The sequence below is a fragment of the Eptatretus burgeri genome, chromosome 4 (assembly GCF_056783735.1).
Source record: "Eptatretus burgeri isolate ZD-2024b chromosome 4, Ebu_testis_v1, whole genome shotgun sequence".
NCBI classification, from domain to species: domain Eukaryota; kingdom Metazoa; phylum Chordata; class Myxini; order Myxiniformes; family Myxinidae; genus Eptatretus; species Eptatretus burgeri.
The window spans coordinates 78,480,965-78,495,395 of NC_140964.1; the positions used below are offsets into that span (position 1 = coordinate 78,480,965).

General features: G+C 39.4%; 2 non-coding genes across 2 annotated transcripts; both read left to right on the forward strand.

Annotated features, from left to right (window-relative positions):
* The first annotated feature begins 5,620 nt into the window (after positions 1–5,620).
* Positions 5,621–5,692, forward strand: TRNAT-UGU (transfer RNA threonine (anticodon UGU)). Its single transcript has one exon. It is a non-coding gene; the product is annotated as a tRNA-Thr (tRNA).
* A 7,754-nt stretch (positions 5,693–13,446) lies between these two features.
* On the forward strand, positions 13,447–13,518 carry TRNAA-UGC (transfer RNA alanine (anticodon UGC)). Its single transcript has one exon. It is a non-coding gene; the product is annotated as a tRNA-Ala (tRNA).
* Positions 13,519–14,431: the final 913 nt, after the last annotated feature.

Sequence of the window (14,431 nt, forward strand, 5' to 3'; positions counted from 1 at the left end):
AATGCATGATCCTTGGACCATACCTAATCCCCCCACCAAGTTTCGTCGAAATCCATCCAGTAGTTTTTCCGTAATACTGTTCACAAACAAACAAACAAAGAAACAGAAAGGGGTGAAAACAGTAACCTCTGATCTTCGGTGGCGGAGGTTAATAAGATGAGTAAATGACCTTCGGTGGCGGTGTATTGTATGTAAACTGGTACAATCACCACATCCAAAGGTTCACACAGGCTTGAGCTCCGGCCTGGGTTCCGATCGCTCGCGCACTCTGCGAGCGCTGCCCCCAGGGCAGCTCATCAAACATGATGCCCCCAGACCCACAATCACTTTCATCAAACGCATCGGGCTGAGGTCATCATGGATATTCCAAATTACAACCGGTTTTTCTGTGAAATTAAATCCTTGCTCGACATTCCGTCACACCACGTGATCGGATTGCTTTTTTGTTGTTAATTAAAACACAAGATAAGTAAAAAAAAAAACAAAACAGCACAAATCAAGGTGAAAACACGAGGAAAGTAGTGATCGACACATGAGAGATGCTTTCACGAGGACTTCCACCGACGGACTGAATCAACAAAGCGCAAAGATGTGCGTCGAACAGGTGGGGGAGACACGTGAACAAACATGAACGCTTCGTTGTGTTCGGTTTTTTAAAATCTATTTGGTTTTTCGGGCAAAATTCATTTTTCATTGATAAAAGCTTACGGCAGCCGCACGAATAACGCAAGCCCACCGTACGCCCTACGTACGGTCGACGTGGAACACAACTACGTCACAACTACGGCATGTCGAATTGCTACGGCAAACGTAGAAATGAAAAAAGTTATAACTCCGCGTTATAATTCCACGGCAACCCCTACGGCCTGTAAAAGATAGCCAAATGGCGTAGGGCCACCCTGAGGCCACCGCAGAAATTCTGCGGCCGCCGCACGTTTCTGTCAATTCAGAGGGCATATGGCCGCCGTTTCCTTGCCATAGAGCAAATGTGACTTCAACTCCCAGCAACTCCATTTTCTTTCTGGTCTCCTTCACATTTTGTCATCAACAACTCGTAATTGGGTGAATTTTTTTCAAAATAATTCTGCTGTTGTCAATTCGGTGATTTGAAGCAACAATTCAATGGGGTCTCGAGATTTTCATCATGATACCAAATGTTAGTTGTTTCTCTTTCAATCTTTCATCATCTCCTTGTGGTTCGTCTCCTTTGTTCGTCATCAGTCTGTCAAATGACAACTGCGGTGAAGACCGTCACGAGTGTTTGAGTCCAAGTGTCTTGGCACGGAAGTTGAAATCCATCTCCTCATGCGAATTTGTCACAAGATCTGTGGCTTTCCAATGGTCCAATTGACAAGCTGGTTGTGAACATTTTCGTTGGAAGACCAGACTGAAGTCTGACGTACCTGAAGCACGTAATGGGTACGTCATCACTCGATGGCCAATTTCCAAGGAAGAAGGAAAATGCCATTTCAAAGAAAATGATGTCGGTACCCTCGCCGAACAACGGGTTATTGCATTTGGGTCCATTTATTTGTCTGTCTGTTTGTTCGTTTCTTTGTTTGTCTGCACAGAACTTTTGTTTTTTTCTCCGCAACACCTTCTCGGATGAAGAAGAATTCTTCACCATCGGTGTGACTCCTCCTGTGGAATGTTTTAATCATCATTGTGATGTTATTGGTCACATCATTTGGCAGCCAGGTTGGAAAAATGGAAAAATATTGTACCTCTGTTTCTCTGAAACTGCACCAAGGAAAAAAGTTGAAACTTGTCACCTGGCAAGCATTCCTCATTGGGAATAAGCGAGATTTTTTTATTTTTTTGTCACTGGTGCCTTCTTTATGATGTCATAATGGCAGATGTAGAACGCTACATTTGATCAGGATGAAAGTTTTTGTGTGTCATCTCGGGATAAAATGGTCCACAGAAAATAATTGATGACAAAATCGGTGATTCAGCAGCCGCATTATTCTTGTTTTTTTATACCTTCAAAAATCTCCTTCTCTGAAGTGGCTGAAAAGATTGAGGTAAAACTTTACAAGCATGATCGCTTGTCCATGAGGAACAAAAGTTTCACACATTTGACATCACAGGTCACTTGGTTTGGCAGCAATATTGGATTTACCCAAAAACTTATAAAAAAAAAATTCTTCTCTCAAACAATAATTTAGATCGAGGGTAAACTTCACAAAAATGTCCCCCAAGCCTTGGGTGTGCATGTTTTTTTTAAAGAATAATTGATCCGTATCATAGTTTGGCAGCCATCTTGGATTTAAGAGAAATATTAAATTTGTTGTCTCTGAAACCGCTTTATCAATCGACGTGAAACTTCACCATCATGATCGAGTTGGGATGTTGAATCGATGTTTTAAATTTCAACTTGATTGGACACATGGTCTGGTCGCCAGAAAAAAACTTTTTTTTGATCTTGGTTTTTTTTTTATTTGTAGATTCTCGTGGAGGATCTCTCAGTCTTACTCACGTTGTTGTTCTTGTGGACTTTTTTTGTTTCACAGCCTACAGTTTTCATCGAAACTTCCTGAAACTTGGCATATATATGTAAAAATACCCTGCGCAGACAGTAACCATCTCCGATTTTGAGAATTCCTCCTCGAAAAAAAGTTGTGATGTCAAAATATCTCCACTAATGGAAATCGCCGAAGAAATTATCTTCGAAACTAGGCAAGCTTTTTGAAGTCTGTTTGCGGGACTCGAACAGGGCATTAGCAGAGATGAATTACCGCACATATGATACATCACTGTGATGTCATATCCATTTTTATGACATCATTCCTATTTTTTGAATTTTTTTTGTTTCACAACCCAGAGTTTTCATCGGATCTTCGTGAAATTTGCTATGTATATGTTGAAAGCCCACGCGCAGGCAGTAACCATGTCCGATTTTGGAAATTCTTCCGACTTATTAGATCCTCATGGAGGATCTCTAAGTCTTACTCATGTTGTTGTTCTTGTGCACTTTTTTGTTTCACAGCCGATTGCTCGTGACTCTTGAAGGGAATACAAATACTGGACTCAAACAAGATGGATCTCACAATCCTCATTTGAGAAAATCGTTTATTTCTGGAAAATTTTTGAACAGGAAAAATGCTCAAGAATAATATAAAAGTGTAAGTGATGTCATTGCTCAAGATCATGTTTTGCCCATCATGCAAGATCATTCTCATCTCATGAGCAGGAAAAATGAAAATATTTTCACTGCTATGATAAAAGGAAAAGACAAGAATTCTTCTTTTATGAAAGATAATACTTATTTCTCTGTTTTTTTGTATTTTCGCAGAAAATGTTGGGAAAAGATGAAACAACAGTGCATGTTGTTTGACAGAAAGCTGCGTTATCTCATTTCAACAGCTCAATATTTTGGCTCTGCATCGTATGCAGATTGCAGTTTCACTGCACGTGACAAATTTTTTTAGACAGAGGGGATGCAGCTCAGAGGTAGAGCACATTCTTTGCATGTATGAGGCTCTGGGTTCAACTCCCAGCATCTCCATTTTCTTTCTGGTCTCCTTCACATTTTGTCATCAGCAACTCATCATTGGGTGAATTTTTTTTTCAAAATAATTCTGCTGTTGTCAATTCGGTTATTTGAAGCAACAATTCAATGGGGTCTTTAGATTTTCCTCAACATGACACCAAATGTTAATTGTTTCTCTTTCAATCTTGTGTCATCCCCTCGTGGTGCGTCTCCTTTGTTCGTCATCAATCTGTCAAATGACAACTGTGGTGAAGACCGGCACGAGTGTTCGAGTCCAAGTGTCTTGGCACGGAAGTTGAAATCCAACTCCTCAGGCGAATTTGTCACAAGATCTGGGATTTCCAATGGTCCAACGGACAAGCTGTTTGTGAACATTTCCGATGAAAGACCAGCACCAGCCTGAGCACATCAAGGGTTCGTCGTCACTCGATGGCCGATGTCTAAGTTAGAAGGAAAATGCCATTTTCTGCAATTGACATCGTTCAAAACGTTATTGCAAAGGCAACATATTTTTCATGATGCGTATTATCAATATTTAGTTTGTGTTGAACTGCGATATGACAAATGCATCGTGAGAATGTGAGAATTGCTCCGTGACTCTTGGAGGGAATATAAATACTGGACTCAAACAAGATGTATCTCACAGTCCTCATTTGAGAAAATCGTTTATTTCTGGAAAATTTGTGAGCAGGAAAAACGTTCAAGAATAATATAAAAGTGTAAGTGATGTCATTGTTCAAGATCATGTTTTGCCCATCATGGAATATCATCTCATCTGATGAGCAGGAAAAATGAAAACATTTTCACTGATATGATAAAATGAAAAGACAAGAATTTTTCTTTTATAAAAGATAATGGTTATTTCTATGTTGTATTTTATTTTCTCAGAAAATGTTGGCAAAAGATGAACTTAACAGTGCATGTTGTTGGACAGAAAGCTGCGATATCTCATTTCAGACAGCTCAATATTTTAGCTCTGTATCATATGCAGATTGCAGTTTTGCTGCACATAAAAAAAATTTATTCAAAAGAGTGGATTAGCTCCAAGGTGGAGTGTTGGCTGTGCACGGAGGAGGCTCTGGTATAAACTCCCAGCATTTCCATTTTCTTTATGGTCATCTTCACAGTTTTGTCCTCAACAACTCATCATTGGGGGAATCTTTTTGAAATAATTCTGCTGTTTTCATTGAGGTTATTTTAAGCAACAATTCAATGGGTTCTCGAGATTTCCATCAACATGACACCAAATTTTAATTGGTGCTCTTTCAATCTTTTCTCATCTGCTCGTGGTGCGGATCCTTTGTTCTTCATCAATCTGCGAGATGAGAACTTCGCTTTGGATCGACACGAGTGTTTGATTCCAAACGTCTTGGCACAGTCGTTGAAAATCCCACTCTTCAGGCCAATTTATCATGAGATTTGTTCATTTCCAATGGAAAAACGGAGCAGCTAGTTGTGAACATTTCTGATGTAAGACCAGCACCGGCCTGAAGCAAATGATTGGTACGTCATCAATCGATGGCCGATGTCAAAGTCAGAAGGAATATGCCATTTTAATGCAATTGACGTCGTTTAAATACGGGATTGTAAAGACACTATATTTTTCATGATGCGTATTTTCAATATTTAGTTTGTGTCGAATTGCAAAATGACAAATCCATCGTGAAAATGTGAGAATTGCTCCGTGACTCTTGGAGGGAATATAAATACTGGACTCAAATAAGATGTATCTCACAGTCCTCATTGGAGAAAATCGTTTATTTCTCGAAAATTTGTGAGCAGGAAAAACGCTCAAGAATAATATAAAAGTGTAAGTGATGTCATTGCTCAAGATCATGTTTTGCCCATCATGGAAGATCATTCTCATCTCATGAGCAGGAAAAATGAAAACATTTTCACTGATATGATAAAATGAAAAGATAAGAATTCTTTTTTTTTTTTTTATAAAAGATCATACTTATTTCTCTGTTTTTTTTATTTTCGCAAAAAATGTTTCGAAAAGATGAAACAACAGTGCATGTTGTTGGACGAAAGCTGCGATATCTCATTTCAGGCAGCTCAATATTTTGGCTCTGCATCAAATGCAGATTGCAGTTTTACTGCACGTGATAAAATTCATGCGACAGAGGGGATGTAGCTCAGATGTAGAGCACATGCTTTGTATGTATGAGGCCCTGGGTTCAACTCCCAGTATCTCCATTTTCTTTGTGGTCTCCTTCACATTTTGTCGTCAACTCGTCATTGGGTGAATTCTTTTTCAAAATTATTCTGCTGTTGTCAATTCGGTTATTTGAACCAACAATTCAATGGGGTTTCGAGATTTTCATCAACATGATACCAAATGTTAGTTGTTTCTCTTTCAATCTTTCATCATCTCCTCGTGGTGCGTCTCCTTTGTTCGTCATCAGTCTGTCAAATGACAACTGCGGTGAAGACCGTCACGAGTGTTTGAGTCCAAGTGTCTTGGCACGGAAGTTGAAATCCAACTCCTCAGTCGAATATGTCACAAGATCTGGGGATTTCCAATGGTCCAACGGACCAGCACCAGCCTGAAGGACATCAAGGTTATGTCATCACTCAATTGCCGATGTCAAAGTTGGAAGGAAAATGCCATTCTATGTAATTGACATCGTTAAAAACGTTATTGCAAAGGCAACATATTTTTCATGATGCGTATTTTCAATATTTTGCTTGTGTCGAACTGCGATATGACAGATGCACGTGAAAATGTGAGAAATGCTCCGTTACTCTTGAAGGGAACATAAATACTGGACGAAAACAAGATGTTTCTCACGGCCCTCATTTGACAAAATTGTTTATTTCTGGAGATTTTTTTGTTCAGGAAAGAGGCTCAAGAATATATCGTAAAAATTGTTGTTGATGTCATTGTTCAAAATCATATTTTGCACATCATGGAAGATCATCCAATCTGATGAGCAGGAAAAAAGAAAACATTTTCACTGAGATGATAACATGAAAAGACAAGAATTCTTGTTTCTGAAAGCTTTTACTTATTTTACTGTTATATTTTTTTCCCAGAAAATGGTGGCAAATGTTGTCGTAACAGTTCGTGTTGTTGTTCAGAAAGCTGCGGTCCCTCCTTTTGGTCAAGTCAATATTTTCGCTCTGTATCATATGCAGATTGCAGTTTTGCTGCACATAACAAAATTTATTCAAAAGAGTAGATTAGCTCCAAGGTGGAGCATCGGCTGTAGACGTAGGAGGTCCTGGTTTCAACTGCCTGCATTTCCATTTTCTTTTTGGTCTTCTTCACAGTTTTGTCCTCAACAACTCGTCATTGGGTTCCTCTTTTTGAAGTAATTCTGCTTTTGTCATTGAAGTTATTTTAATCAACAATTCAATGGGTTCTCAAGATTTCCCTCAACATGACAACAAATTTTAATTGATGCTCTTTCAATCTTTTCTCATCTCCTCGTGGTGCGTCTCCTTTGTTCGTCATCAATCTGCAATGTGACAACTGCGCTTTAGATCGGCACGAGTGTTCGATTGCAAACATCTTGGTACGGAAGTTGAAATCCCACTCCTCATATCAGGCCAATTTGTCATGACATTTGTGCATTTCCAATGGAAAAACAGAGCAGCTCGTTGTGAACATTTCTGATGTCAGATCAGCACCGGCCTGAAGCAAATGATGGGTACGTCATCAATCGATGGCCGATGTGGAAGTTGGAAGGAATATGCCATTTTTAATGTAATTGACGTCGTTAAATACGTGATTGTCAAGGCACCATATTTTTCATGATGCGTATTGTCAATCTTTAGTTTGTGTCTGACTGCGATATGGCAAATGCATCGTGAAAAGGTGAGAATTGCTCCGTGACTCTTGGAGGGAATATAAATCCTGGACTCAAACAAGATGTATCTCACAATCCTCATTTGAGAAAATCGTTTATTTCTGGAAAATTTGTGAGCAGGAAAAACGCTCAAGAATAATATCAAAGTGTAAGTGATGTCATTGCTCAAGATCATGTTTTGCCCATCATGGAAGATCATACGAATCTCATGAGCAGGAGAAATGAAAACGATTTTCACTGATATGAGGAAATGGAAAGACAAGAATTCTTTTTTTTATAAAAGATAATACTTATTTCTCTGTTTTTTTATTTTCACAGAAAATGTTGGGAAAAGATGAAATAACATTGCATGTTGTTGGAAGGAGAGCTGCGATATCTCATTTCAGTCATTTCAATATTTTGGCTCTGCATTGTATGCAGATTACAGTTTCACTGCACATGACAAAATTAATGATACAGAGGGGATGTAGCTTTGGCCGAACTCACATTTGCCACGGCGGCCGTGGGGTCTCCAAAATCTACGGCCACTAGCAATTATACGGCGGCCGCAGTATTTCCACGGTCACACAATGTCGCAGTCACATATGTTTTTATTTTTCGGCGAGACGCACGGCGTATTCATAAATTGTGGAAACCGAAAACGTGGTGGTGCCGTACGGTCTTTGATTTGATGTCGCATGGTTACCTTAGGGCGTCCTTGTGGTGGCCATATAATGTTCAAGGTTGCCTCAAGGTGCCCGCAAGGCGACCGCAGGGGGCCCTAAGGCAAACGTGCGGCCAGACGGATGGTACCGAGTGGGTATATATACCAGTTCTTTTTTTACTGAAATAAAAATATCACAGTTCGGAATATACCAGTATGTGGTGCCCCCATAATCCGAATTGAATTCGTTCCAGGAGGCTGTTCGGATTGCAAAAAGTTCAATTCCCAAACTATTTTCCCAATAAGAAAGAATGGAGTGAATGAATGTTCCTGGACCCCAAGAAAACCCACTTTCAAGACACTTTTAACTGAAATTCCCCATGTTTAAGGTAAAACTCGAGGGGGAGCACTCGGTAGAGTGCAAAACCTCCGCCGCCAATACTGCTCGGTCATTCAAGTGAACCTGATATCCTATTCATTCAATTTGACGTCAACAGTGTTCACAGAGTTATAGATTGCAAATTTCCCTTTTACTTTTAACTTTTACATACTCAATTCATTCGTCATAACTAGATTCCTTGAGACAGAAATTGATTTTACGTGGGTATATTCACCTGAAGTTCCAAAATCAGCCGCAATTATAATTTTGGCATGTTTTTTGTTGGAAATCACTTAAAACATGCAGAAATGCAAAAAAAAATCGAAATTTTGTTGAAAAAAAAGATGCAAATTTTTTTTTTCTCTCTAACAACTTTTTTTTTTGGGGGGGGGGGGTTGGAAATCACTTTAATCATGTAGAAATGCAAAAAAAAAAAATCAAATATTTTTTCAAAATGGCTGCCATAGCGGCCATATTGGATATTGGACCAGGTCCAAAATATAAATGCATGATCCTTGGACCATAACTAATCCCCCACCAAGTTTCGTCGAAATCCATCGAGGAGTTTTTCCGTAATACTGTTCACAAACAAACAAACAAAGAAACAGAAAGGGGTGAAAACAGTAACCTCTGATCTTCGGTGGCGGAGGTTAATAAGATGAGTAAATGACCTTCGGTGGCGGTGTATTGTATGTAAACTGGTACAATCACCACATCCAAAGGTTCACACAGGCTTGAGCTCCGGCCTGGGTTCCGATCGCTCGTGCACTCTGCGAGCGCTGCCCCCAGGGCAGCTCATCAAACATGATGCCCCCAGACCCACAATCACTTTCATCAAACGCATCGGGCTGAGTTCATCATGGATATTCCAAATTACAACCGGTTTTTCTGTGAAATTAAATCCTTGCTCGACATTCCGTCACACCACGTGATCGGATTGCTTTTTTGTTGTTAATTAAAACACAAGATAAGTAAAAAAAAAAAAAAACAGCACAAATCAAGGTGAAAACACGAGGAAAGTAGCGATCGACACACGAGAGATGCTTTCACGAGGACTTCCACCGACGAACTGAATCAACAAAGCGCAAAGATGTGCGTCGAACAGGTGGGGGAGACACGTGAACAAACATGAACGCTTCGTTGTGTTCGGTTTTTTAAAATCTATTTGGTTTTTAGGGCAAAATTCATTTTTCATTGATAAAAGCTTACGGCAGCCGCACGAATAACGCAAGCCCACCGTACGCCCTACGTACGGTCGACGTGGAACACAACTACGTCACAGCTACGGCATGTCGAATTGCTACGGCGAACGTAGAAATGAAAAAAGTTATAACTCCGCGTTATAATTCCATGGCAACCCCTACGGCCTGTAAAAGATAGCCAAATGGCGTAGGGCCACCCTGAGGCCACCACAGAAATTCTGCGGCCGCCGCACGTTTCTGTCAATTCAGAGGGCATATGGCCGCCGTAGCCTTGCCATAGAGCAAATGTGACTTCGGCCTCAGCAGTTGAGCACATGCTTTGGATGAAGGATGCCCTGGGTTCAACTCCCAGCAACTCCATTTTCTTTCTGGTCTCCTTCACATTTTGTCATTAACAACTCGTAATTGGGTGAATTTTTTTCAAAATAATTCTGCTGTTGTCAATTCGGTGATGGTGAATTCTGTGAATGAAATTTTATCAATTTCATTGAGGTTATTTTAAGCAACAATTCAATGGGTTCTCGAGATTTCCATCAACATGACACCAAATTTTAATTGGTGCTCTTTCAATCTTTTCTCATCTGCTCGTGGTGCGGATCCTTTGTTCTTCATCAATCTGCGAGATGAGAACTTCGCTTTGGATCGGCACGAGTGTTTGATTCCAAACGTCTTGGCACAGTCGTTGAAATCCCACTCCTCAGGCCAATTTATCATGAGATTTGTTCATTTCCAATGGAAAAACGGAGCAGCTGGTTGTGAACATTTCTGATGTAAGACCGGCACCGGCCTGAAGCAAATGATTGGTACGTCATCAATCGATGGCCGATGTCAAAGTCAGAAGGAATATGCCATTTTAATGTAATTGACGTCGTTTAAATACGGGATTGTAAAGACACTATATTTTTCGTGATGCGTATTTTCAATATTTAGTTTGTGTCGAATTGCAAAATGACAAATGCATCGTGAAAATGTGAGAATTGCTCCGTGACTCTTGGAGGGAATATAAATACTGGACTCAAGCAAGATGTATCTCACATTCCTCATTAGAGAAAATCGTTTATTTCTCGAAAATTTGTGAGCAGGAAAAACGCTCAAGAATAATATAAAAGTGTAAGTGATGTCATTGCTCAAGATCATGTTTTGCACATCATGGAAGATCATTCTCATCTCATGAGCAGGAAAAATGAAAATATTTTCACTGATATGATAAATTGAAAAGATAAGAATTCTTTGTTTTTTTATAAAAGATCATACTTATTTCTCTGTTTTTTATTTTCGCAAAAAATGTTTCGAAAAGATGAAACAACAGTGCATGTTGTTGGACGAAAGCTGCGATATCTCATTTCAGGCAGCTCAATATTTTGGCTCTGCATCGTATGCGGATTGCAGTTTTACTGCACGTGATAAAATTAATGAGGCAGAGGGGATGTAGCTCAGAGGGAGAGCACATGATTTGCATGTATGAGGCCCTGGCTTCAACTCCCAGCATCTCCATTTTCTTTCTGGTCTCCTTCACATTTTGTCATCAACAACTCGTCATTGGGTGAATTCTTTTCAAAATTATCTGCTGTTGTCAATTCGGTTATTTGAAGCAACAATTCAATGGGGTCTCGAGATTTTCATCAACATGATACCAAATGTTAGTTGTTTCTCTTTCAATCTTTCATCATCTCCTCGTGGTGCCTCTCCTTTGTTTGTCATCAGTCTGTCAAATGACAACTGCGGTGAAGACCGTCACGAGTGTTTGAGTCCAAGTGTCTTGGCACGGAAGTTGAAATCCATCTCCTCATGCGAATTTGTCACAAGATCTGTGGCTTTCCAATGGTCCAACAGACAAGCTGGTTGTGAACATTTCTGATGTAAGACCAGACTGAAGTCTGACGTACCTGAAGCACGTAATGGGTACGTCATCACTCGATGGCCAATTTCCAAGGAAGAAGGAAAATGCCATTTCAAAGAAAATGATGTCGGTACCCTCGCCGAACAACGGGTTATTGCATTTGGGTCCATTTATTTGTCTGTCTGTTTGTTCGTTTCTTTGTTTGTCTGCACAGAACTTTTGTTTTTTTCTCCGCAATACCTTCGTGGATGAAGAAGAATTCTTCACCATCGGTGTGACTCCTCCTGAGGAATGTTTTAATCGTAATTGTGATGTTATTGGTCACATCATTTGGCAGCCAGGTTGGAAAATGGAAAAATATTGGACCTCTGTTTCTCTGAAACTGCACCAAGGAAAAAAGTTGAAACTTCTCAGCTGGCAAGCATTCCTCATGGGGAATAAGTGAGATTTTTTTTTATTTTGTCACTGGTGCCTTCTTTATGATGTCATAATTGCAGATGTAGAACGCTACATTTGATCAGGATGAAAGTTTTTGTGTGTCATCTCGGGATAAAATGGTCCACAGAAAATAATTGATGACAAAATCGGTGATTCAGCAGCCGCATTATTCTTGTTTTTTTATACCTTCAAAAATCTCCTTCTCTGAAGTGGCTGAAAAGATTGAGGTAAAACTTTACAAGTATGATCGCTTGTCCACGAGGAACAAAAGTTTCACACATTTGACATCACAGGTCACTTGGTTTGGCAGCAATATTGGATTTACCCAAAAACTTATAAAAAATATTCTTCTCTCAAACAATAATTTAGATCGAGGGTAAACTTCACAAAAATGTCCCCCAAGCCTTGGGTGTGCAAGTTTTTTTTGAAGAATAATTGATCCGTACCACGGTTTGGCAGCCATCTTGGATTTAAGAGAAATATTAAATTTTGTTGTCTCTGAAACCGCTTTATCAATCGACGTGAACCTTCACCATCATGATCGAGTTGGGATGTTGAATCAATGTTTTAAATTTCAACTTGATTGGACACATGGTTTGGTCGCCAGAATAACTTTTTTCTAACTTGGGTTTTTTTGATTTTTAGATCCTCGTGGAGGATCTCGAAGTCTTACTCACGTTGTTGTTCTTGTGGACTTTTTTGTTTCACAGCCTACAGTTTTCATCGAAACTTCCTGAAACTTGGCGTATATATGAAAAAATACCCTGCGCAGACAGTAACCATCTCCGATTTTGAGAATTCCTCCTCGAAAAAAAGTTGTGAAGTCAAAATATCTCCACTAATGGAAATCGCCGAAGAAATTATCTCTGAAACTAGGCAAGCTTTTTGAATTCTGTTTGTGGGACTCGAACAGGGCATTAGCATAGATGAATTACCGCACATATGATACATCACTGTGACGTCATATCAATTTTTATGACGTCATTCCTATTTTTTGACATTTTTTTGTTTCACAACCCAGAGTTTTCATCGGATCTTCGTGAAATTTGCTATGTATATGTTGAAAGCCCACGCGCAGGCAGTAACTATATCCGATTTTGGAAATTCTTCCGAGTTATTCGATCCTCATGGAGGATCTCCAAGTCTTACTCATGTTGTTGTTCTTGTGCACTTTTTTGTTTCACAGCCGATTGCTCGTGACTCTTGAAGGGAATACAAATACTGGACTCAAACAAGATGGATCTCACAATCCTCATTTGAGAAAATCGTTTATTTCTGGAAAATTTGTGATCAGGAAAAACGCTCAAGAATAATATAAAAGTGTAAGTGATGTCATTGCTCAAGATCATGTTTTGCCCATCATGGAAGATCATTCTCATCTCATGAGCAGGAAAAATGAAAACATTTTCACTGATATGATAAAATGAAAAGATAAGAATTCTTTTTTTTTTATAAAAGATCATACTTATTTCTCTGTTTTTTTTATTTTCGCAAAAAATGTTTCGAAAAGATGAAACAACAGTGCATGTTGTTGGACGGAAAGCTGCGATATCTCATTTCAGGCAGCTCAATATTTTGGCTCTGCATCAAATGCAGATTGCAGTTTTACTGCACGTGATAAAATTCATTTGAGAGAGGGGATGTAGCTCAGAGGTAGAGCACATGCTTTGCATGTATGAGGCCCTGGGTTCAACTCCCAGCATCTCCATTTTCTTTGTGGTCTCCTTCACATTTTGTCGTCAACTCGTCATTGGGTGAATTTTTTTCAAAATTATTCTGCTGTTGTCAATTCGGTTATTTGAAGCAACAATTCAATGGGGTCTCGAGATTTTCATCAACATGATTCCAAATGTTAGTTGTTTCTCTTTCAATCTTTCATCATCTCCTCGTGGTGCGTCTCCTTTGTTCGTCATCAGTCTGTCAAATGACAACTGTGTTGAAGACCGTCACGAGTGTTTGAGTCCAAGTGTCTTGGCACGGAAGTTGAAATCCAACTCCTCAGTCGAATATGTCACAAGATCTGGGGATTTCCAATGGTCCAACGGACCAGCACCAGCCTGAAGGACATCAAGGTTATGTCATCACTCAATTGCCGATGTCAAAGTTGGAAGGAAAATGCCATTCTATGTAATTGACATCGTTAAAAACGTTATTGCAAAGGCAACATATTTTTCATGATGCGTATTTTCAATATTTTGCTTGTGTCGAACTGCGATATGACAGGTGCACGTGAAAATGTGAGAAATGCTCCGTTACTCTTGAAGGGAACATAAATACTGGACGAAAACAAGATGTTTCTCCCGGCCCTCATTTGACAAAATTGTTTATTTCTGGAGATTTTTTTGTTCAGGAAAGAGGCTCAAGAATATATCGTAAAAATTGTTGTTGATGTCATTGTTCAAAATCATATTTTGCACATCATGGAAGATCATCCGTTCTGATGAGCAGGAAAAAAGAAAACATTTTCACTGAGATGATAACATGAAAAGACAAGAATTCTTGTTTCTGAAAGCTTTTACTTATTTTACTGTTATATTTTTTTTCCCAGAAAATGGTGGCAAATGTTGTCGTAACAGTTCGTGTTGTTGTTCAGAAAGCTGCGGTCCCTCCTTTTGGTCAAG